This window comes from Protomyctophum bolini, assembly GCF_963924005.1.
Source record: "Protomyctophum bolini genome assembly, chromosome: 6".
In the NCBI taxonomy this organism is placed as follows: Eukaryota; Metazoa; Chordata; class Actinopteri; order Myctophiformes; family Myctophidae; genus Protomyctophum; species Protomyctophum bolini.
The window spans coordinates 1,304,990-1,329,012 of NC_137867.1; the positions used below are offsets into that span (position 1 = coordinate 1,304,990).

General features: G+C 42.6%; 2 long non-coding RNA genes across 2 annotated transcripts in view; both read right to left on the minus strand.

Moving 5' to 3' along the window:
• Positions 1-24,023, minus strand: part of LOC308317665 — a 93,045-nt gene that overhangs the window by 34,037 nt on the left and 34,985 nt on the right. The gene's annotated exons all lie outside the window — the stretch shown is intronic.
• LOC308317668 lies at positions 9,209-18,585 on the minus strand. The gene is made up of 3 exons (XR_013964288.1): positions 18,563-18,585; positions 16,305-16,335; positions 9,209-10,620 (listed from the first exon to the last, which is right to left on the minus strand). It is a non-coding gene; the product is annotated as an uncharacterized lncRNA (long non-coding RNA).

Below are 24,023 nucleotides of genomic sequence, written 5' to 3' on the forward strand. Positions count from 1 at the left end.
GCGTGCTGTGAGCAAGTGGCATTATGTCCTCAAAGCTGAGTTGGGTCATGCTCTCGAGGCCTGCAGTGATTTCAGGGTTGGCATAGATTTTAGTCTCATCCATATCAATGATGTGCATTCCACTGAGAGAGGTTACTCTGCTGAGAGCTACGTAAGCCATACCGGGTTGAAAAATCTTTTTTAGGGACACTACAGCAGTAGAGGTTGTCATGCCTTGCACTTTGTGTATTGTACAGGCAAATGCGAGCTTCATGGGAAACTGTCTGCGTACTACGTGCTTCAGCTTTTCCTCTATCCTCTCGATGTACACAACATTATCAGGTCCTCCGCGTGTTTTATGACGGTGCCTCTGTCCTGCATTTGTATTGTCCAGCTCAAGCCCAAGCATCTTTGTATATATAGCACCATCTTTTTCACAGGTAACTATTCGGGCAATTTTACCAAATGTGCCGTTCACAAGTCCATCGTCCACATCAATGTTTCTGGTGATCATAACGCGAGCACCCACAGCAACTTGTAGTGTGTCTGGTAAGTCGTTCTTGGTTCCACGACATGGTTTTGCTTGTCTGGCCATTCTTCCTGATGATCTGTCCTTTCTATAGTCATCTGCATCAATGTTTGTGACATCAGAATGAAGCAGCGCTAACGTTTTTGCGTTGTGTTCATTGACCTCCTTATTAGTAGGAAAGATGTGAAGTACATCATTTGGGCAAAGTGCTGGTTCGGTGATGGCTTGTGAAAGCATATCTCTGTCTTGTTCAGACAAGGTATCTGACTTTAGTTTCACACGGATCCTGTTCAACGTCTCAGCATAAGCGATGTCATCCTTCTGACGCATGATCTCTGTCAATGTGATCATCTGAAATTGGTCGCGCCAAAGGTCTATCTGACATGATTCATAGACACAGAGAGGTTTAGTCTGTGAAATTGGTGGAATCTGATGGAAGTCTCCAACAGCGAGTACTGACATTCCTCCAAAAGGGTTTTGACTTCCTTTGATTTGTTTTAGTCTGGCATCTACATAGGCAAAGAGATTCTTTGAGACCATGGACACTTCATCAATGACAATAATTTCAGCATTTGAAAGCTCTGCTCGCACTTCATCCAGTTTGTTGCCAAGTCCTGGGAATGGAAGTTGAATGGATCTTGGTAGCTTAAAGATGGAATGCAACGTTTTGCCTAAAATGTTGAAAGCTGCCGTACCGGTGAATGCGGTTAACAGAACAGTAGGCTGCGATATGTCAGTTTCCTCACGATTTCTCTCGAGCCTGGACAATATCTTGGATGCCTCTGAATAGATGCATTTGATTAGATGTGACTTCCCTGTTCCAGCACCACCATTTATATACCAGAAAAATGGCTCTGAGGGTAGATTACAAACACGCTTCATGCACCAGTCTCTAACTGTGTAGAATATGCATGCTTGCTTCTGGTTCAGACCTTGATACATTTGGCGTAATACTACAGGGTCTATCTGAAAGGTTTGTATCATCGGTGCAGCTGTTGTAGCTTCAGACTCAACGCTATAGTCTGGGACATCTTCTTGTTCATGTTGGTCATCCAAATGTTGTGTTTCGCGTTCTGCGATACATTCCAACCTCACCAGTTCAGATTCAGGAGCCAGATTACACCATTCATCTTGCATGGGCCCGTTCTGCTCATATTCGTCGATGGCACTCTGGATCTCTTCACTGTGTTTTTCATATTTATATTTGTTTTCCTTGACAATGAGAAATACTGGCTGGAGTTGGTTTGAACCAGGTAGCTGAACACAGGCGCTATGCAAGAAGGACTGGTATGTTTGAAAGTTGTCACTTTTCAGCTGCGACTCTGAGCGGTGTGGGAGGTACAGTTTGAGTAGTGTGCCAAAATATCCCTCAGGATTCTTTTCCTCTGAGACGTGGTAATATCTGATGATGGCAGGTTTCCCCTTTGTTCTTTTCTTCACAAATCCCATCTCATTAAGTAGAGGCACAACATCTTTAGCTGTGTATTTCTGCCTGCCATAGACAATATTGCAAGTGGAAGAAAAATCAGCCAAGCACATCACCTCAAAGTCTGGACGTTCAGGTCTAGCATGGTATTTTTCAATTAACCCCGTCATCCACACATCTTCTGAGTCTGGTATAGTGTTCTCCAAGCGTGATTGGGGATAACTCATTTTCAGTCTATTGTCATCTGTTGGTATGAAACGGATACTGCGTGAAGACCTCTTCATTTTTATACCACATACACGAGTTACACACTCCTGAGCGCTGACCTCTCTCATTTTGGTGTACGCCTGCATTACTTGCATCATTTCCCCACGTTCGTCTAGGTTGGCATTGTCTTGATTTGAGTTTTCAATCATTGTTTTGAGATACTGGCTCATCCCGTGCTCAGCTTTGGTGACGTAGGCTGTGATGTACATGATACACGAGTATGCATTCAGAATGTACTGGATATCAATATTGGCATCCCAGGCATCAAGAATATAAGGATTGTATGGGTTCACCATGCATTCCTTTGGATCACGTTTCAGTATAACCTTATTGGAGCTGGTCAGTGATTCGAGATATTTTGTATACTCTTCCATGCTTAAATTACATGCAGCCAGTAGCTGTGGTAAATCCAGAGATTCAGTTTGAGGGTCGTCAAGCAACTCAACCACTGGTTTAAGCTTCGTCTTAGCTGCACTGAACTGCTTAGGATCTGTAGGTCTCGTTATCATGGTCTCACTCGCAGGGGGTTTAGGAAATCCAAATCGGCAGCCAGGTTTGTTGTTTTTGCGACATGACTTGGAGTGATTTCTGCTGTGTGTCTGAAGCTCTTTAACCTTTCTGTATAGTTCTGGCTCAGTATTTGGGTCAGGCAACCGGGCTGTAACGTACTTGTCAATAAAATTGCACACAGTCTCATCAGAGTCCTCATCATACACGGGTGCACCCTCTATCCATAACAAACAGTGAACATGAGGTGAGCCACGACTCTGATACTCTAAACGATACCAGTAATCTACAAGCTTGCCAAGCGGCTGCGCGGCACTCAGAAACAGTTTGAATAATTCATCAACACGTTTATCAAACATGCGCATTGTTGTAACCGGATTGCTTCGTAATATTTCACACTTTGTTGCCCAGTCAAGTTCTTCAAAATTTACCTGTTCACCTTGTTGTTTCTTAATTGCTTCAATCACCTGAGGCCATCTCATCTCTGCAGCAGAAGCAGTACCAAACCAAGTCGGTTTTCCTAATTGTCTGATGGTAGCAAACAGATCTCTGGTTGTTTTCTCCCAATAGGCAGGGGTTCCTCTCAGTGGCTGCATGAATCTGATTGCCTCTTTGTTTCGCACCAGTTTTTGAACCTCGTGTTTGTCTTGCAGCATCCTGGAGGTTATTTTGCGTCCATCTCGTGTCTTAGGCTTTCCTTTACGCAGTTGTATTGACATACTGGAAGTAGCCAAATGTATTTCTGTTACGAATTGTGAAAAGAACAAATAATTTGTATCTCTGGCAAAACGACTATCTACAGAGGTAAGCCTTGATTTAAAATAACTGCTGGGTGTTAACCTAATGGGTCTTGCATCATCAAATGTGTTTACACTAGTGGGAAATTGCACTGGGAATGCCATAGACTCAAGCTTAGGTGTTCTGAAAAAGTTGACCGGCTTATTACCTTCAGCAGGCGCAATACAGTAAATTCCTTCACTGAACGATAATAGCTGGTCTGCAATGTCAATTGGCTGTAGACAAGATTCGAGGGCAATGCCACCAGTTGGCTGTTCACCCTCTTGTTCTGTATCGTTTGAGTGATCCTGTTGTTGATTGTCATTACGAGGCAGGATATCGATATGTTGTTCCTCACCAAGACTATCGTGTGGCTGATTCAGTGCATTTTGCTCACACCTGTCAATGTCCCTCAATGCATCATCATCATACTCATCATCTTCCATGATATCATCAATTTGATTGTCACCTTCTTCCTCGTCGTAAATTGTCGGGTCACACAATTCGGCCTCATCTCTGATAGTTATGTCCTTATACTCGGGGTGAATTTGTTTTAAAGTGTGCAATGCCTTTAAAATTTTAGACATAGTGACAGTCTGGAACAATTGATGTCCTTTGTAGTGCAATCGTCTCTTCAACTTTACTCTCATCACTTGAGAATCACTTCTAAGTCTGGGTAAAACATTGACAGTCGCCTCTACTTCAGATGGCACACATACTACATTACCGCATAGTGATCTCTGCTGGCCTTTGGGAAGAGGTATGATTTTAGCAAATGTTAGGTACTTGGATGAAATATGCCTCTCCAATATGTTAAGATCAGACAATTCAGGGGGGATTTCTACCAGCTCCAAATTATTAGCCATAGCAAGTGGTGGCATGTGCCCTCTCTTAAGATAGTCATGGCAGGTGGCACAGATCCATTCTTGCTTCCTCTCATTGGGTACTGTGCAATGTTGTGGTTCTCTGCATACATCATTGCAAACATGAACATATTTTCCTGTCAAGCAAGCAGACACCACATCTGGATTTTTTATGTAGTCTGTCCTATTGCAGTGTTTTACTCGATCTGGAAACAATGCTCTATGGCATACTGTGCAGACATTAGTGGGGCCATCTTGTATGCTTGTTCTAAAAGCAGATATGGCTTGTTGCATTACAATGTTACGTTGTTGTGCACGTAGTGCATCTTCTTGTCTGTATTGTTGTATTATTTTCCGTGTGCAACGCATCTTATGAAAGAGTCTATATGCTGCTTCACTGTGATATCTTTTATAAAAATAAGCATTACATTTCTGTAAATGAAGCCGTCTGAAATCTGGGTCATTTTTGTATCTGTGTTGATTGATTCGTTTCATGATTTCAATATGTCTGAGTCTAAATTCAAGATCATTTTTGTATCTTTGTTGATTGATTCGTTTCATGATTTCAAAATATCTGAGTCTAAATTCAAGATCATTTTTGTATCTGTGTTGTTTGATTCGTTTCATGATTTCAATATGTCTGAGTCTAAATTCAAGATCATTTTTGTATCTGTGTTGATTGATTCGTTTCATGATTTCAATATGTTTGAGTCTAAATTCATGATCATTTCTGTATCTGTGCTGACTGATTTGTTTCATTGTTTGCATATGTTTCATTTTAAATGCACTATCATTTGAAAAACGCTTGTTAATATACAACTTTTTTCTTAGTCTATACAATTCGCATTTAGCATACAAAGTCCTTTGTTTCAAGTTTTTGGTTTCCTTTCTCTGTACTGTTTTTTGTTGCTTTATGCCAGTTTTTGGTAATGCAAGTTTTTCACAAGTCCTCATATATTTTCGTCTTTTCCCTTTTTCCAATTTTAACATGTGTGCTATCTGGTCCTTGCTCATATTTGTGATTTTGAAAGATTGTCCAGTCACAAACTTACAGGAAGTCATACTTTGAGATGCTTCAGTGTGAGTTAAGTTAGTGTGTGGGGTTTTAAAATCTGCACTTGATAATTGATTGCAAGTGACATTACAATGTTTATGATCAACAGCAGACGTTATGTCAACCTCCGGTTCAGTCATAGGTGATAATAAAGCACTGTCATCAGTACACTCAATATTGCCGGTGTGAAAATACTGTTCTGCAATCCCATCAGACATTTCTGACAATGAATGTTTAGCCTGCCTGTTTGTGCTGTAGACATCTGTGTTTGATGTTGTTGGAATTTCTATTCCAGAGTCTGCAATAGTAACATGACTGTTATCCAGGTTGTCACTGTGAAATCCTACAGGAATGAGTTCATACATGCATGTTGGTAACGTCTCAAACACCAGTTGGCACTCAATAATCCTCTTAATCATATCTTTCAACTTTGTGAATGTAAGCATTACGGCAGTGCCTAAGTGTTGATAATAATATTGACATGGTAATCCATCAGGACTTCTAGAGTGTGGGTCAAAGAAACCAAATTGTCCTGATCTGTTCCTGAACACAGCAATTACTAAACCACTCATTACCAGCAATGCATAGTTCACGTCTTTTAGCAAACAGCTAAGTCCTGCTTCTAGATTTAGGCACTTTTCTGCATAATGAGATGGAGGGTCTCCAAAGGTTCCATACTGGGAAAGATCATGATGCTTTGTTACATGGTAGTCATGGTCGCGGGCAGACACTTTGTCCGGTAGATCATCTATAGCTAGATGATCATGAGCAATTTTATTCTTTATTTTAGGTAAAGATGCACCATCTTCACCTTCGTGAGCTTGTAGATCGGCTGTTTTTCTGACTTTCGCATCTAACTGACGCTTGACCTCTGTGTACATGGTGTCGCCCTTTTGCAATACAAGGTCCAGGTTTGCTGCTGTAATGTGTTCTTTCTCATGAAGGAATGCCAGAAATGTTATAGAACTACAGGCACATTGCTTATTCCTGGAAAATGTAGGATATGTAATGCTGTTTTGACTATGGGATGCTGCAACACATGTCTCATCAGATTGGCCTTTGTGTTGAATACGGTTAGATGTCCTTGGTACATGTCTAACTTTAGGCACATGTTTGACAGCATCAGTGGAAGACATCTTCTGTAATGGTGTTTTATTGCTGTGGGGTGCACATTGTATTTGTTGACCTGCTGTGACATTGTCAGAAACATGCTCTTTAACCCAGTGTGTTGTTGTTGGAATTTCTATTCCAGCTCGTGGTGACAGGTCGATGGAGTCGGCAATAGTAACATCACTGTTGACCAGGTTGTCACTGTGAAATCCTACAGGCATGAGTTCATACATGCATGTTGGTAACGTCTCAAACATCAGGTGGCACACAATAATCCTGTTAATCATATCTTTCAATGTTGTGAATGTAATCATTACAGCAGTGCCTAAGTGTTGAGTATCTTCATTATATGGTAATCCATCAGGCCTTCTAGAGTGTGGGTCAAAGAAACCAAATTTTCCTGATCTGTTCCTGAACACAGCAATTACTAAACCACTCATTACCAGCAATGCATAGTTCACCTCTGTTAACAAACAGCTAAGTCCTGCTTCTAGATCTAGGTACTCTTCTGCATAATTAGATGGAGGGTCTCCGAATGTACCGTACCGGCGAACATGCTGTGTTACGTGGTAGTCATGGTTGAAGGCAGAAACTTTTCCCGGCAGTTCATCTGTAGCTAGATGAGTATGAGCAATTTTATTCTTTGTAGGTAACTGTTCCCCTTCGTGAGCTTGTAGATCGGCTGTTTTTCTGACTTCTGCATCCAACTGCTGCTTGACCTCTGTGTACATGGTGTCGCCCTTTTGCAATACAAGGTCCAGGTTTTCTGCTGTAATGTGTTCTTTCTCATGAAGGAATGCCAGAAATGTTATAGAACTACAGGCACATTGCTTATTCCTGGAAAATGTAGGATATGTAATGCTGTTTTGACTATGGGATGCTGCAACACATGTCTCATCAGATTGGCCTTTGTGTTGAATACGGTTAGATGTCCCTGGCACATGTCTAACTTTAGACACCTGTTTGACAGCATCAGTGGAAGACATCTTCTGTAATGGTGTTTTACTGCTGTGGGGAGCACATTGTATTTGTTGACCTGCTGTCACGATTGTATCCTTAACACAGTATGTGATGTTGTCAGAAAAACGCTCCTTAAACTCCTGCTCACCCATGGGTCCTACACGCTTTTTAAGATAATGTGTCAAATTCTTAGATAAACAGTCTTTATGGCAATGCACTTTAGCATCCTTCTGCTCGCTCATAGGTGATACAGCACTGTCATCAATACACTTGCTTGTTTGATATTCTGTACAATGTCCTACAATCACATCAGACATTTCTGACAATGAATGTTTAGCCTGCCTGTTTGCATGATGTGTGCTGTAGACATCTGTGTTTGATGTTGTTGGAATTTCTATTCCAGCTCGTGGTGACAGGTCAATGGAGTCGGCAATAGTGACATCACTGTTATCCACGTCGTCACTGTGAAATCCTACAGGCATGAGTTCATACATGCATGTTGGTAACGTCTTAAACAACAGTTGGCACTCAATAATCCTGTCAATCATATCTTTCAATGTTGTGAATGTAATCATTACAGCAGTGCCTAAGTGTTGAGTATCTTCATTATATGGTAATCCATCAGGCCTTCTAGAGTGTGGGTCAAAGAAACCAAATTTTCCTGATCTGTTCCTGAACACAGCAATTACTAAACCAGTCATTACCAGCAATGCATAGTTCACCTCTGTTAACAAACAGCTAAGTCCTGCTTCTAGATCTAGGTACTCTTCTGCATAATTAGATGGAGGATCTCCGAATGAACCGTACTGGGAAAGATCATGATGCTTTGTTACATGGTAGTCATGGTCGCGGGCAGACACTTTGTCCGGTAGTTCATCTGTAGCTAGATGAGTATAATCAATTTTTTTCTTTGTTTTAGGTAACTGTCCCCCTTCGTGAGCTTGTAGATCGGCTGTTTTTTTTACTTTTGCATCTAACTGACACTTGACCTTTGTGTACATGCTGTCACCCTTTTGCAATACAAGGTCCAGGTTTGCTGCTGTAATGTGTTCTTCCTCATGAAGGAATGCCAGAAATGTTAGAGAACTACAGGCACACTGCTTATTCCTGGAAAATACATCGTATTTAGTGCTGTTTTGACTATGGGATGCTTTAACTCTCGTCTCGTCAGATTGGCCTTTGTGTTGAATATGAGATGTCCCCGACAGATGTCCAACTTCACTGTGACTAACCTGTTTTACAGCATCAGTGTAGTACATCGGTTTCACATCATTGCAGCTGCGGAGCCTTTGGGGAACATGCATTTGTTGACCTGGTATCACATCGTCAGATAATTTCAATTTCACCCATCGTTGTTTTGTTGCTTGACTTTTTTTCCCTTTCCTCGGCATGGTAACGTTTTGTTCTTGTAGGCTATTTGTCACACTGGTAAACCTTAAATATACGATATTCACAAATATCTTCAGAGAATGTAGTGATTGATACAGTAGGCTACAGTTCACTAGCAACTTGTTCTATAGACACCCAGAAAAAATATACCAGATGTGAGCTACTGAAAACCACAATGCAATCTCAATCACTGAGGGACATTCACTATAGTACCAAACAGAAGCAAGTGATTTGTCACACGTCCACTTGTATTATCTCACTTTCTAAACAATGTAGGCTACAACAGTATTAATAAGCAGTTTAGTTTAAAGAACTGTTCAAAAGAGGAAATGTGGTCAAGTTTGCAATTAATTTAAAAAAACGGGCTGCATTTAATGCAATACAGGCAATGTTAGACTAAACGATTAGTGCACCAAACAAATACCAGTCATTCATTAAATCAGTGTATCTATAAGGCAGTATAGACAGTTAATATAGATATGAACACTACCTTTGTAGATTTAGTATTTGATCAAAGATTAAACTAAATGTATAGGAATGTGGAAATGACCGTTTTGTTTTGAACCAATGAAATGTTTCTCAAATGTTAGCACAAGCAACAAACCTTCAAGTAGTGCTGATTAAATATTCAGTGATAGCTTAACAATATAGTGATGATTAGGAAAATTATCTTGGTAATGTATACACTTAATATAGCAGTTGGGCTACTTCAGTTGATGGACCGCTGTTCAATAGAGTGATCACAGACAGGTCCACTTGTCAGAGCTGCAAATAGTTTAACTATCAAACAGAATTCTAAACAAGCCTATTGAACCACCATACATTTATTTTTACTCAAGTATATTTTACTATACAATGTATAAAGAAGCTGAACAATAAAGAGAGGTTGGCCTTGCTAGGAGTATATACTGTACTAATGTTAAGAGTATTTCTAAACAGTTTGTGAAATGTGTTTGCTTTGATGATCCTGGTCCAGTACGCAGTCCGGTCCTGGTTCAGTATGTAGAGTGCAGACACCAAGCTGATCGAGTTGAGGCTGCGTTCGGATCCAGATAGTGGATAGCCAGAAACAAATAATTTCAAAAATGAATGTATACGGAATGTAAAAACTATCACTCAGGAATGTGGAAATGGTGTTTAGGTGGATGGATGTTTAACCAAAACAAAAGGTGAATAAACAAAGATGGCTCAAAGGTGTGGCAATACAAATGTCTCAAAAAGCTGTATCCAAGGTTTCAAGGTTTCATATCAGGGTTGCATCAAAAGTTGTATCAAGTTTCATATCAGGGTTGCATCAAGTTGCGTTTCAGGGTTGCATCAAAACTTGTATCAAGTTGCGTTTCAGGGGTTGCTTAAGGGAGCAGAGCAAGATCTCTCAGAGTTGCTCCCAACTCTGAGACTTCTCTGAGCGAGATAGAGAAAAGGTAGAGACAAAAGACAGAGAGGCAGCAGGGAGATAGAAGGGTTTGGGGTGTTGGATTAAGAGAAAAACTGTATCCAAGGTTTCATATCAGGGTTGTATCAGGTTTCATATCAGGGTTGCATCAAAACGTGTATCAAGTTGCGTATAAGGGGTTGCTTAAGGGAGCAGAGCAAGATCTCTCAGAGTTGCTCCCAACTCTGAGACTTCTCTGGGCGAGATAGAGAAAAGGTAGAGACAAAAGACAGAGAGGCAGCAGGGAGATAGAAGGGTTTGGGGTGTTGGATTAAGAGAAAAACAGGATCCACTGGAACCCAGGGTTCACTGCGCAAGGTTTACCTGAAAGAAAGAATATTCATAGTCACATTTATACAAGTATATCAGTAACATAAATGCATAATGTTGCTGTCGGGAAGAAACCTTGTGTTGTTTGCTAAAGCAACTAACTCCACCTCTCATGGAATATATAAAGTTACAACACAAACTTTGCTAGCATAAACAGTTTACAAAATTGTTAGGTTGTGGGCATGGCAGAGACTGTTGTTACATGGCCTGGCCAAGAGGTGGCACAAGCATACCAGCAGTCAGTAGGAAGCAACCACCTCTTGTGAGGAAGTCAGATATAAGCTTGGCTTGGGTGCATGACATGTATGTTATTTTGCTACGTGATAAATAAACAACACACCTTTGATACAGTACCCTTGTGTGGAATATTAAGTATTCAAGATACTACATATGGCGACGAGGACAAATCGGAAGAAGTTATCGGGTGACGGGAGATTGTTTGGTTGAGTACAAACGCAGTTTGTCGTTGTTTTGATGGACACATGTCATCACAGTCATCGGAGGAGTACGAAGACAGTGTTGTGGTGGCGAGCGGATCGGGGCCGGCGGTTGTGTCTGTGAAGATGGCTGGAACTGTAGGATCGGTGGCACATTTTGACAATAGTGTGCAGACGTGGGAGGAGTATTGTGAAATACTGGATCATTTTTTCATAGCGAATGACGTGACAAATGCTGAGAAGAAACGGGCTGTTTTGCTAAGCTGTGTGGGCGCACAGACATACACGTTGATGAGAAACTTGTTAAGTCCTGACCGCCCGGGAGAGCGATCCTATGAAGAGTTGGTGAGGCTGCTAAGAGACCATTTCAACCCGAAACCGAGTGAAATAGTACAGCGGTGGAAGTTTAACTCAAGAGACAGGAGGCAAGGAGAATCTGTCGTGGAGTATGTGGCGGAGCTACGGAAGCTCGCGCAGGACTGCAATTTTGGAGAGACTCTCAAAATAATGTTGAGAGATCGCTTGGTTTGTGGAATCAACGAGGACAGTATTCAACGGAGGCTACTCTCGGAGCCGGATGGATTAACTTTTGACACTGCGTTGAAGAAGGCGCAGGCAATGGAGGCGGCTAATAAGGACATTAAGGAGTTAAACAGCGCGCGGGAAAGTGCAAAATGGAGTCGCGCTGTGGAGGGAACGGTGAACAAAGTGGCGGATGTCCGGCCGAAGCCGCCTGCCAAATATGGAAAGTGTTTCAGATGTGGGGGAACTACCCACTCGGCGAATGACTGTAGATTTGCGGAGGAAAAGTGTCATAATTGTGGAAAAATTGGACACATTCGGAGAGCCTGTAGGTCAAAGGCAGGTGAAAATGTGAGTGCTCAAAGTCATAACATGTGGAAAAAAAAGGAAGAGAGAGGGAAATATGAGAAAAGGGCACATTTCATTCATGAGGAAAGGGAGGATAGTAATGAGGAAGATGATGTTTTCACTGTATACAGCATACATAGTACAGAGGATGTAGTAACTGTGTACAATATTGAGCAGGAGATAATCATTCCACGAGAAGAACCCCTGAGACAGGAATTGAGGGTAAATGGAGCAACAGTGACTTATGAAGTAGACACAGGCTGTGGCTATACAATAATGTCAACAGGTGAATTTCAGAATTTGGGAAAGCAGGCCAGGCCACCCAAGTTGAAGCAGTGTAGAATCAATTTGAAAACGTACAGTGGACATCCAGTACCAGTGGTAGGAGCAGCTTATGTGAAAGTCGAGTACAAGGACAAGACAAAGTCATTACCAGTGGTAGTAGTCGACGGAGCAGGGCCTAGCCTGGTTGGGCGAGGGTGGATAAAAGCACTGGGGGTGGATTGGCAAAGGGTCAATGCAGTAGCAGAACAGAATGTGAGAATACAGGACGTGCTGATGAGACATGAGACAGTTTTCAAAGAGGAGCTGGGGAAGCTGCAGGGATTTAAGGCAAAGATACACGTAGACAGTGAGGCCCAGCCCCGATTCTACAAACCCAGATCAGTGCCTTTTGCAATGAGACAAAAAGTGGAGGCAGAAATAGATAGGTTGCAGAAGGATAAAATAATAGAACCAGTGACCTTCTCAGAGTGGGCAGCACCCGTGGTGCCGGTGTTGAAGCCAGATGCCACAATTCGATTGTGTGGGGACTATAAATTGACTGTAAATAAGGTTTCATCACTTCAACAGTACCCCATTCCAAAGATGGAAGACATGTTTGCAACCCTAGGAGAAGGAGAGAAATACACTAAGTTAGATATGAGTCATGCAATAAATACACACAAAGGGCTCTTTGTGTACACCAGATTACCATTTGGGGTGAGCTCTAGTCCAGCTATTTTTCAGAGAACCATGGAGAGCGTGTTGAGGGGCATTCCTCAAGTCTCAATTTACTTGGATGACATCATTCTGACCGGAAAGGATGACCGAGAGCACCTGAGAATACTAGACTCAGTGCTACAGCGTCTGAAGGAAGCGGGGCTACGATTAAAGAGAAGCAAATGCCAGTTCTTGGAGAGAGAAGTAACGTTTCTAGGACATCGAGTGGACACCACGGGCATTCACCCAGTGCCAGCGAAGGTGAAAGCGGTGCAGCAAGCACCCACACCATCATCAGTGACGGAGCTGAAAGGATATCTAGGGCTCTTAAATTTCTACAATAAGTTCCTGCCAAATCTGTCTACATTGTTAGCACCTTTGCACAAGCTGCTCAGAAAGGAGGTACCGTGGTCATGGGGACCAGAACAAGAAGCCGTGTTCGAGCAGTCAAAAGAACTGTTACAGTCCAGCAGGGTATTGGTGCACTATGATGAGACCAAGGAGTTAATACTAGCATGTGATGCCTCGCCGTATGGGGTAGGGGCGGTACTGGCTCACCGCATGATGGATGGATCGGAAAAGCCCATTGGGTTTGTATCGCGCACCCTGAATCCAGCAGAGAAGAATTATTCACAGTTGGACAAAGAGGGGCTGGCGGTGATATTTGGGGTAAAACGCTTTCATAAATACCTATATGGAAGGAAATTTCAGATTTGCACTGATCACAAACCATTGATAAGTCTATTCAATGAGATGAAGGCGGTGCCCCAGATGGCTTCGCCGAGGGTCATGAGATGGGCAGTGACGCTGAGAGCGTATGAATACGAGATCAGATACAGAGCGGGAAAGGATAATGGGAATGCTGATGCTCTCAGCCGCCTACCGTTACCTGAATGTCCAGAGGCAGCTCTCGCGGAGGACCAAGTGTTGATGCTGACACAAGAACAATTTCCCCTAATGACTGGTGCACAGGTAAAGAGCTGGACGAGCAGAGACCCCATTTTGGCAAGGGTACGTGAATACTTGCTGAAGGGTTGGCCTTGTGACATGGGGGCTGAGTTTACTCCCTATAAACAGAGACAACAAGAGCTTAGTGTTCAGGATGGGTGTGTACTGTGGGGGGCCCGGGTTGTCATCCCGCAGAAAGGGAGGACAGCAATGTTAGAGCAACTGCATCAATCACATCCAGGCATGAGTCGGATGAAAAGTTTGGCCAGAAGCTATCTGTGGTGGCCAAATATGGACATGGACATAGAGCGAAAGGTCAAGTCATGCACCACGTGTCAGGAACACAGAAAGGCTCCGGCAAGTGCACCTCTCCACCCCTGGGAGTGGCCGGACAAACCCTGGAGGAGGCTGCACATGGATTATGCAGGACCGTTCATGGGTAAAATGTTTCTTGTAATAATAGATGCACACTCGAAGTGGATGGAGGTGTACCCGGTGAGTTCAGCCACATCGGCAGCTACCATAAATTGCCTGAGGAGCAGTTTTAGTACTCACGGCCTTCCGGAAATGATTTGTTCGGATAATGCTCAATATTTTGTCAGTGAGGCAAGTAAGCTGTTTATGGCAAAGAACGGAATCACACATGTTACAGCAGCTCCCTACCACCCGTCGTCGAATGGACTAGCGGAGAGAGCGGTGCAGATCTTGAAGGACCTCATGAGAAAGAGTTCAGGTGACACGTTGGAGACAAGACTGCACAGGGCCATGTTCAGTTATCGCATTACACCTCAGTCTACGACGGGGTTGTCTCCGGCAGAGATGATGATGGGCAGAAAACTGAGATGCACGTTGGATTTGATACACCCAGACCTAAAGCAGAAAGTGGAATCAAAGCAGCTAAGTCAGAAGGCATATCATGACAGGCATGCATCAGCTCGTGATTTCAAGATTGGTGACACAGTCTATTCTAGGAACTTTGGGTATGGACCTAAATGGATTCCAGGATTGGTACAGGAGATCACAGGACCTGTGTCGTACAAAGTGTTGTTGGGCAACAGCGGAGTGGTCCGGAGGCACGTGGATCAACTATTCAGCAGACAGGAGATCGATCACCCAGCAGCAGCAGCAACGGCAGCCGGGACAGAGGAAGATGGCTACACAGTGGAGACAGGGGGCGGGAACGAGGATCCCCCCCAGGATATCGGCGGCGCAGCAAGGAACGAGGAAGGGTCGGCGGCGACACCAGCCGGGGAGAATGCAGGCGAGAATGGGGCGCCGGGAGGAGAGCTGAGGCGCTCTCACAGAGAGAGGAGACCACCAGATCATTTGAAGGACTTTGCCAGGTAAAGGAGATATTGCTTATGGGCAAGAATGCGCTCATGTCTCCTTTAGGTAGTGTGGTAGTCTACCCACACTATCAAACCTGGGGGAACAGAACTTATTATTATTATTTATTTGTTGTGTGTTTTTGGCTGGCTTTAGTAGTGACAATTTAAGGGGAAAGGGATGTTAGGTTGTGGGCATGGCAGAGACTGTTGTTACATGGCCTGGCCAAGAGGTGGCACAAGCATACCAGCAGTCAGTAGGAAGCAACCACCTCTTGTGAGGAAGTCAGATATAAGCTTGGCTTGGGTGCATGACATGTATGTTATTTTGCTACGTGATAAATAAACAACACACCTTTGATACAGTACCCTTGTGTGGAATATTAAGTATTCAAGATACTACAAAAATCTCATTGCTTATACATCTTTCTTTGAGATTTACAATAAAAAAAAATCAGATCTTTTGAAAATCATGAGATTGGAGCAGAATCTTCCCCACAGGATTAATAAGCCTTATGTAGTCAGTTACTGTACTGTATAGAATATGCAATTGCTAATTACATCAACCATAGTATTCAATATTTAAAGTATAATGTGTGTTCCATCGTACAACAGTGGTGTGTGCTGCAAATAGCAGTTCTACAAGCTCAGAATGTGGCCATTTGGTCAAAGGGTCCCTAACCAAAACATCTTCCCCTCCACCATAAACATAAGTATGTTTTTAAGCTATAAAGCTACAAATTCACAAGTCACGTTGTGAGCTTTTCGGTCTGCTATTTTTGCTAATCATACAGGGCTTAAAGGCCTATTCATAGTGTGGATTTTCGGTGGCGAGGTGACCACCGGAGCTGAAATAGCGTGGAGCGGTGGCGAGTAAAAACAGAGAGTAGGGCTGAGGCGGTGGCCGTGGTATGCTCTTCACCGCGGCTCAGTGACGTCATGTTGTAGTTCGGTGGTCACCTCACCACTGAAAGTCCATACTAGGAACGCCTAAGTGGTTACTATGTGTCAAAATTGTGTGTGTGTGTGTGTGTGTGACATCACTTCTTGCACCTATATTCAACTTGAATACAAATATTGTGTAAAAACATCATCAGTGTTGATAACTAATACTTACTCAAGTGTAGGTCAACAGCAACCAGCTAAGTCTGCAGAATGAAAAGGAGAAAATCAGCAATTACTTAATTGTTCAAAGAATATTTTTCTTTTGTGTTGTTAACCCATTGAGATCTGGCACCAGATTCTACAATATGTCTTCCAAAACCTTATCAGTGGTTCTCAAACCATTTCATGTCAAGGACCCCGAGAATTATCTGTATTTTGCCACAGACCCCATCTGAAAATATGTTGTAGCAGGGACCCCCCCAGAAGCAAAGATTTGAGTTAAAGAAAACAAGCTACAAGCTCGTAGCGCAGCACTCAGAGCATGTAGATCTGCCATTTTTCAGGTAAAGTTTATAGTCATGGTTAAAAGCTATAGGGTGTACAAAGAGGCTCTACGCACACCAAAGTCCTTGTGGCGGTGCCGTCGCACGGGAGAAAACTGTATAGGAGATCTTGAATGAACAAGAAGGTGGCCGCACACACCAATAGCCAGAGTACCAATATTTATTCGGACAGCAGGTAAGACAAATATCCAACGTTTCGGCGGTTAAGCCTTCATCAGGGAAAAAAAAAAGCTATAGGGTGACAGAGATGTGTCCTCAGGTCTAAATGGGTTAATCATTTCCTGGTAAAGGAGTAAAGTTCAATGCACACTGCTGCATATTTCTAACTAAATGGCTTACATTGTAACAGCTTGCATTGAATCAATCTGCTCCAATTTAAACACTTCACACAGTTTCAACCTATCGTTCAATTGGCCATCACTAACACATTGCTATCCTCTGCGACAAAGTGGGTAGGCAGGAATGGTGTCATCTTATGAGTATTAGTGATGACCACTTAAAGCTAGGTTGACAGTTATTAAAGTAATTTAAGGCAGTGGTTCTCAAAGTGGGGTCTGGGTTGCGGAAACCCCCAGGGTTCCTTGAGGGGGTTCCCAGCAAAATAAAAATGTAAGCACTTCAACAGACTTTGGCCATTTGAAAATGGCAAATGAGCATGCAGGTCTGTTTAAAAAGAAAATTGTGTTCCTGGCACATATTTTCATACTTTTTTTGGGGCCCTTGAAATCAAAAAGTTTGAAAATCACTGACTTTTTTTTATATATATCTTTTATCCCACGATTTTGTAACCCATTTTTCACCCCTGTGTCAATCATCTAATGTGATCCTGGGCTCTACACACCCTCCGCCAACCTGGGGAGAGCAACGGACTTAACTCATGCTTCCTTCATGCTTTAGTGTCCAAGTTGCTCCTTTACACCTGACAGGGGGGAGTTTCCCTGGTTGGACGTAGCGCGTGGAAGGAACACGTTATTCCAACCAGTTCCTTTCCCCTCCATCAGGCGCCCCGGCTGGCCAGGGGGAGGCAGTTTAGAGACCAGGATTACTGCATGTTTTTGTGAGGGTACCTACCCTAGGGGACACGGGGAGAACATGCAAACTCCACACAGAAAGGCCCTTTCGCCAACCCCGCCTCGGGTATGGGCACTGATGACGTGGAGGAGGAAACACGCCGCCAGCACCCACAGCGCCCCGAGCGGGAATCGAACCCAGGACCTTCTAGCTGTGAGGCGACAGCACTACCAACTGTGCCTCCGTGCCCCCACTGACCTTATTACTTAATATCCTAAAATACTAAAACGTCAACCACATTAAATCAGTAAGGCGCTGATTTCACATTTACATTAAATATGGTTTGTATTCAATCCACTGGGAGAAAAAAGTATTGCACCTGTACTACCTGCATGATGCATGTGAATAAAACCTGTAAACCTCAGTAGATTTGTGATATCAGCTGGTAAATAACATAATGGTAATAATAATGGTAAATTGAATGTCACCCATTCACATCCCACATTGTGAGCTTGTAGATATATTTTCAGTGATTGACGATGCATACATCTGGGTTAAATCGTGAGGATTGTACAGTACGCAATGGCATTCCAATACAGTTTAGCGTTCAATGATTCTCAACCTTTTTAACTTCATGGAACCCCCAGTTTGATATGCATTATGCCACATAGCCCCATTTGATCCAAATTAATCTATATCTCTGGGATCCCAATCTTCACTGTAAAATGCTGTGTCAATGTATCGCCCTGTGTGAAGTGTGCAAATCGCACATAGGTCTATTACATAGGTCTATCACATAGGTCATAGGCAACGGGAGGCGATATTGGCAAGCTTTCCCCGAGATTCCAGTGATGTTTGGTAGGCCATTCATTACCCATTTATCTGCAAATATTAAGCTGATACAGTTAATACTTACTCAGAAGGTAGGGTGGTGTCGTTTGATCTGCAGATTGAAGGAGATAGAGGAAATTATTCAGTTTGTAGTTGCTATACATGCATAATTTGTATTTATTCATTTCCATTATTTTCTTTTTTAACCCATTGTGGCGGGAACTTTTGGTGTTGGCATTATGTTATGCTTTAGCTATTGAAAAATAGCAGATCTACAAGCTCATAGTGCGCCACCGAGTGGCGCGCTACGAGCTTGTAGGTCTGCTATTTTTGAAAAACCACTGACATAGAAACATAGCTTTTTCAGAAAACTGTCAGGATGTAGAAGACATTTTTTGAATCTAATGTCAGGTCAAAATGGGTTAATAAGAATTTGAAGGTCTTCAAAAACCGTAGGTTAGGTTTTAGAAGGCATTTTTAATTCAACAGTATAGAATACACTGTCTGATAACAAATAAAAGGCTAAACTTAAATGACCAAATCAGCAACATTTTCTGTGTGTTGCAAGTTTGTAGATCTGCTATTTTTACAATACTAATAATAACATTAGGCAGCAGGGGGGCCACAGCGTTCTACAGGGAGGGAGGAATAATGTGATGTTGGGTCACCAATTCACGTTTCAAGTTTTCACAATCTCCTACTGCACCTGTTGCATATTTGAAACACCTCATAAACACTCAAGTGACGTTAGATTTGTCTGTGAGCAGACAGTGGTAACAGTGCATCCCATGGAGAGTGGATTGACATTCAAGGGACCCTAAGGTACCGACCTCCCAAGTACAGAACAGGTAACCGAACTGGAAAATAATCTACACAACATGCCCATTTATCTATACTTACTCAGATGTAGGCAGGATAGTAATTTCATCTGCAAAATGAAGGAGATCAAAATAAGCAATTAATCAGTTGTTTATTTCCAATATAAAAAACACTGTTGCAAGTAAAAAGTCTATATTGCTACAGTACCAAAGTAAAAAGTACTCAATTGTTTAAAATTAGCCAATCTACAAGCTCACAACTCACCGTGATGCAAAGGAGGGGGGGGAGAGAGAGAGAGAGAGAGACAGACAGAGTTTAGATAAAACCATGACATACAAGGTGCTATGACAAATGTACAAGATGTCATGGTCCCCAAATTGACACTAATTGACCCCCAGTTGAAAAGATACAGGGACCCTGGACCATAAGAACCCGTTTAATTTCAAGGACCCCCAGTTTGACATGCATATTAACTACATTTAATGTCATTTCTATCTCTGGGACCCCCAATTCATATAAAAGGATTGTAAGACTCATAGTTACAGACCCATAAGGGTCCATTTGGTTCCTAACTATCATTTAGCTGGGGACCCCCTACAACTCAAGGACCTCTAGGGGTCCACGGACCACACTTTGGGAACCACTGCTATAGCTGTTCGGAGTTTGGTAGATTAAGCCCTCCGAAAGGCTAAGAACAGGCAGCACACACGGGCATGACTCGTGTTAGTCAATTTATTGATATGAAAGACCACAGGTCATAAACCTGGAAGAAAGAATAAAATAAAAATGGCATTACCATAACATTCGTTTGAATATAATGCAATAATTAACAAATAAGCATCACAGTATGTTATTGTAATTGACTCTCACAAAATATAATATAGCTGTACATTCTCCCAGAATATACCTGCTGAATATACTTGTAACATAATCTTACAGCTCCTCTCATTACTGATACAAAAGTGCAATATAAAGAAAACCGGCATCATGCATACATTCCCTATATACACACAAGTAGCCTACATATAACCAAACCACATATATACTGCGCATACACTAAATGTGTATATAAAGCAGCACAGTAAAGCAGCACAGTAAACTCTGTTAATACAGCGAGCTGGATACAATAAGTATATAAACTATAAACTGCATTTCCCAGAATGCAATTCCCAAAGTGCCTTGCGCAGATCGCACGCAGCACGCACGCACGCACTATGCCGGCCGGCACGCGAGATTGCTTTCCCTAGGATTATTCGGGGATTCGAGCACTGTGATTGGTTGTCAGTGGAGTAGGAAGCGCTGGGCTGTGTTTTGGACCGCACACAAGTGTTTATGCCTACTAGTACTCTAACTCTAACTCTAACCCTAACCCTAACCCTAACCCCTAACCCTAACCCTAACCTAACTCTAACCCTAACCTAACTCTAACCCTAACCCTAACCTAACCCTAACCCTAACCTTAACCTAACCCTAACCCTAACCTTAACCTAACCCTAACCCTAACCCTAACCTAACCCTAACCCTAACCTAACTCTAACCCTAACCCTAACCTAACCCTAACCCTAACCTAACTCTAACCCTAACCCTAATAATAAACTCTAACCCTAACCCTAATCCAAAAACTATTAAAAAGTCTGCGGTTGTAAAACATTGGCGGCAGTGGGGCGCGAACCAGCGAAGCATATATTACAAGTCGGCGTAGTAGTCCACTAGGCTAGCGAGGCAGCTGGCAGAATGGGGTTTGTGTTTATATTAGAAGGTGAAGTTCCGCCCGCGCGGGTGGCGCTTTCCTTGACTACTAGTAGTAGGGCGGGGCTTCGCCCCGCCCTACTACTACTAGCCGGTGTGGTAAAACAAGCGCTCCTTCCCCGAATAATCCTAGGGAAAGCAATCTCGCGGCCGGCACGATACTACTACAACATTACCATGGCAACTGAGTCCGTAAGTTAATATACTGACGTGACACTATATGGACGTGCAAACACCACACAATAACACAGGACTTCTCCACCACGCTACAGTCCGCTAAGCGTCCCGACAGAGCAACCTGTCAAAACAGCCAACGCTGGCCACAGCTAAACACTAGCATTGCTACATAAACATTGCAGCCCGTGCGCCGCTCGCTCGCTCAATACTTGCGTTATACCAACGCGGACACAACGTGACAATACTACTGCACAAAATGCTACCAGTAGCCCATAGCAAACATTATACATTTCACACACTACAGTTCAAATCTAACTTACCAACGGGCTGTGTGCTCCTGATGACATATCAGAATGTAATGAGTGACACTGCTAGCAAAAGGCTACTGTGTTAGCTATTAGTTAATGACATGAAAACTTCTTCACAGATTAAAACCCGTTTAGTACAATTAATTTATAGACATGTATGACTCAACGTCATAACAGTCAGCAACACGCAGTGTTTGTGTGTTCCTCTTATGACGGCGGGGCCGCGGGGAGCTAATTAGCCTGGTAGCTAATTGTTAGCTAAATAAACTCAAAATAAATAGCATGACAAATGAGAGCAAAAACGGACCTAAAACAACGGGACAAAGACAAGTAATGGTTTCGGGTCTGTTGTTAAACAAAGTGATGAACTGGGACAAACGCAATGTGTTCATTTAGGTGTTAAATTAATATAATATGTACTGTACACAACAGAGCTGGGACGTTACTTACCAGTTCTGAGTTGTCCAAACAGGAAGTGGTGTGGTGTTGCAGTAAAAGCGGTCCGCATGTGCTTGCAAAACGTTCCGTCTCTGACATTTGCATGAAGACATGACAAATTGACTTATTGTTATTATTTGATAACCCAGCACTTACTACTGTAGGCTACTGTAGGCTACTACTAATAATAATAATAATAATAATAATAATAATAATTATTATTATTATAATTATAATTTACATTAAGGTCCTTTATTTTCAATTAATATCAGAACATTTGTACAATTATATGAAAAAATCACACTTGTGCGCCGATTTTTGGGGGTAGTCCGTCCCTTGTGTCATTGGACAGTAAAATAAGCAATATGTTCTCATGAGTCTGAAACTAAAACTGACTGATGGCAGATTAAAAGATAATTCATTATGATAGTGGAATTATCATTACTTGTCAAATGTTCGTCTTGAACCATTGGCCCCCCACATAAGCCCTTATTGCCCCCCCCCCCCCCCCCCACACAAGCCCTAATTGGCCCCCACACAAGCTTGTATTGGCCCCCCACATCACATGCCCCTTAGTTATGTGGCCAAAAAAAGACCAAAAAAAAAAGAAAAACCCCACCCCCATCTGCACGTGCCTGTGACACAGAGACTCACGCACGCACGCACGCATGCACGCACACACACACACACACACACACACACACACACACACACACACACACACACACACACACACAATGCCACGCCAGACTTTCCGGTCCATGCCCAGTTCCTGCTTACTGATGCATGTGTCCCTAGCGATGACATCAGGCCAGGGGACGACAGTTTTCTGCTGCTTTGAGGCAGGATTCCAGAGAAGAAGGGAATATATAACGTCATTGTCAGCTATTATAGGCTGTTAGCTGATAATAGCCTATATTACAGTTGATGAAAGATGAAAAATCACACTTAGTGTGAAGTGAGAGGCGCTCTTATCATCATACATCATCACATTCCGTGCCAAGCCCATTATCACAAATTTTGCGGTACACATTCCCTACTCAGCCAATCAAATAATCGCTATGGGGTACACACAAACACACTAACCTGGGCATAGGAGGGGCTATCGTCCCTCAAAATGGGAAGAAATGTGGAGGCCTACAGTGTGGAAAAATTGGCTTTTTTAGCAGGGCCAGTTTCAAATAGCAGCCCACTGTAACTGCTCTAAGTGCTCTTTGAGAGCGGTTATGAAGGAGTCTATTTCTTTATTGGTACAGTGTTCCACAAAAATGTAATGGCTTAATTGCTTAAGCCCCGCCCCTCTGTATTCCTATTGGCTGGCCTTTACACAGCTATAACTTTTGTTTGCAGCATGCTACAGTCTTGAAACTTGCTCCATGGACTTAGACCACCAATAGGAGCACGCTGTCATTGCTTAAATGCTTAAGCCCCGCCCCTCTGTCTTCCTATTGGCTGGCCTTTACACAGCTCTAACTTTCGTTCACAACATGCTACAGCCTTAAACTTTGGTACATGGACGTAGACCATCAAGAGGAACAAGCTTTAATGGCTTAATTGCTTACGCCCAGCCCCTCTGTCTTCCTATTGGCTGGCCTTTACACAGCTATATCTTTTGTTTGTAGCATGCTACAGTCTTGAAACTTGTTCCATGGACTTAGACCACCAATAGGAGCACGCTGTAATTGCTTAAGCCCCACCCCTCTGTCTTCCTATTGGCTGGCCTTTACACAGCTATATCTTTTGTTTGTAGCATGCTACAGTCTTGAAACTTGTTCCATGGACTTTAACCACCAATAGGAGCACGCTGTAATTGCTTAAGCCCCACCCCTCTGTCTTCCTATTGGCTGGCATTTACACAGCTATAACTTAAAAAAGAAAACTTAAAAATATATATATATATATATTTTTTACATTTAAATTTGCTTTTAAAAATAAAAATAAAAACACTTCTAAAAAAATCAAAGAAAAATCAATAATCATTGTGTTTATGCTTTTAAAGATAGGCCTATATGCTATTTGACCCTTTTGTAAATGTAAAAGTATGCTATTTAATAC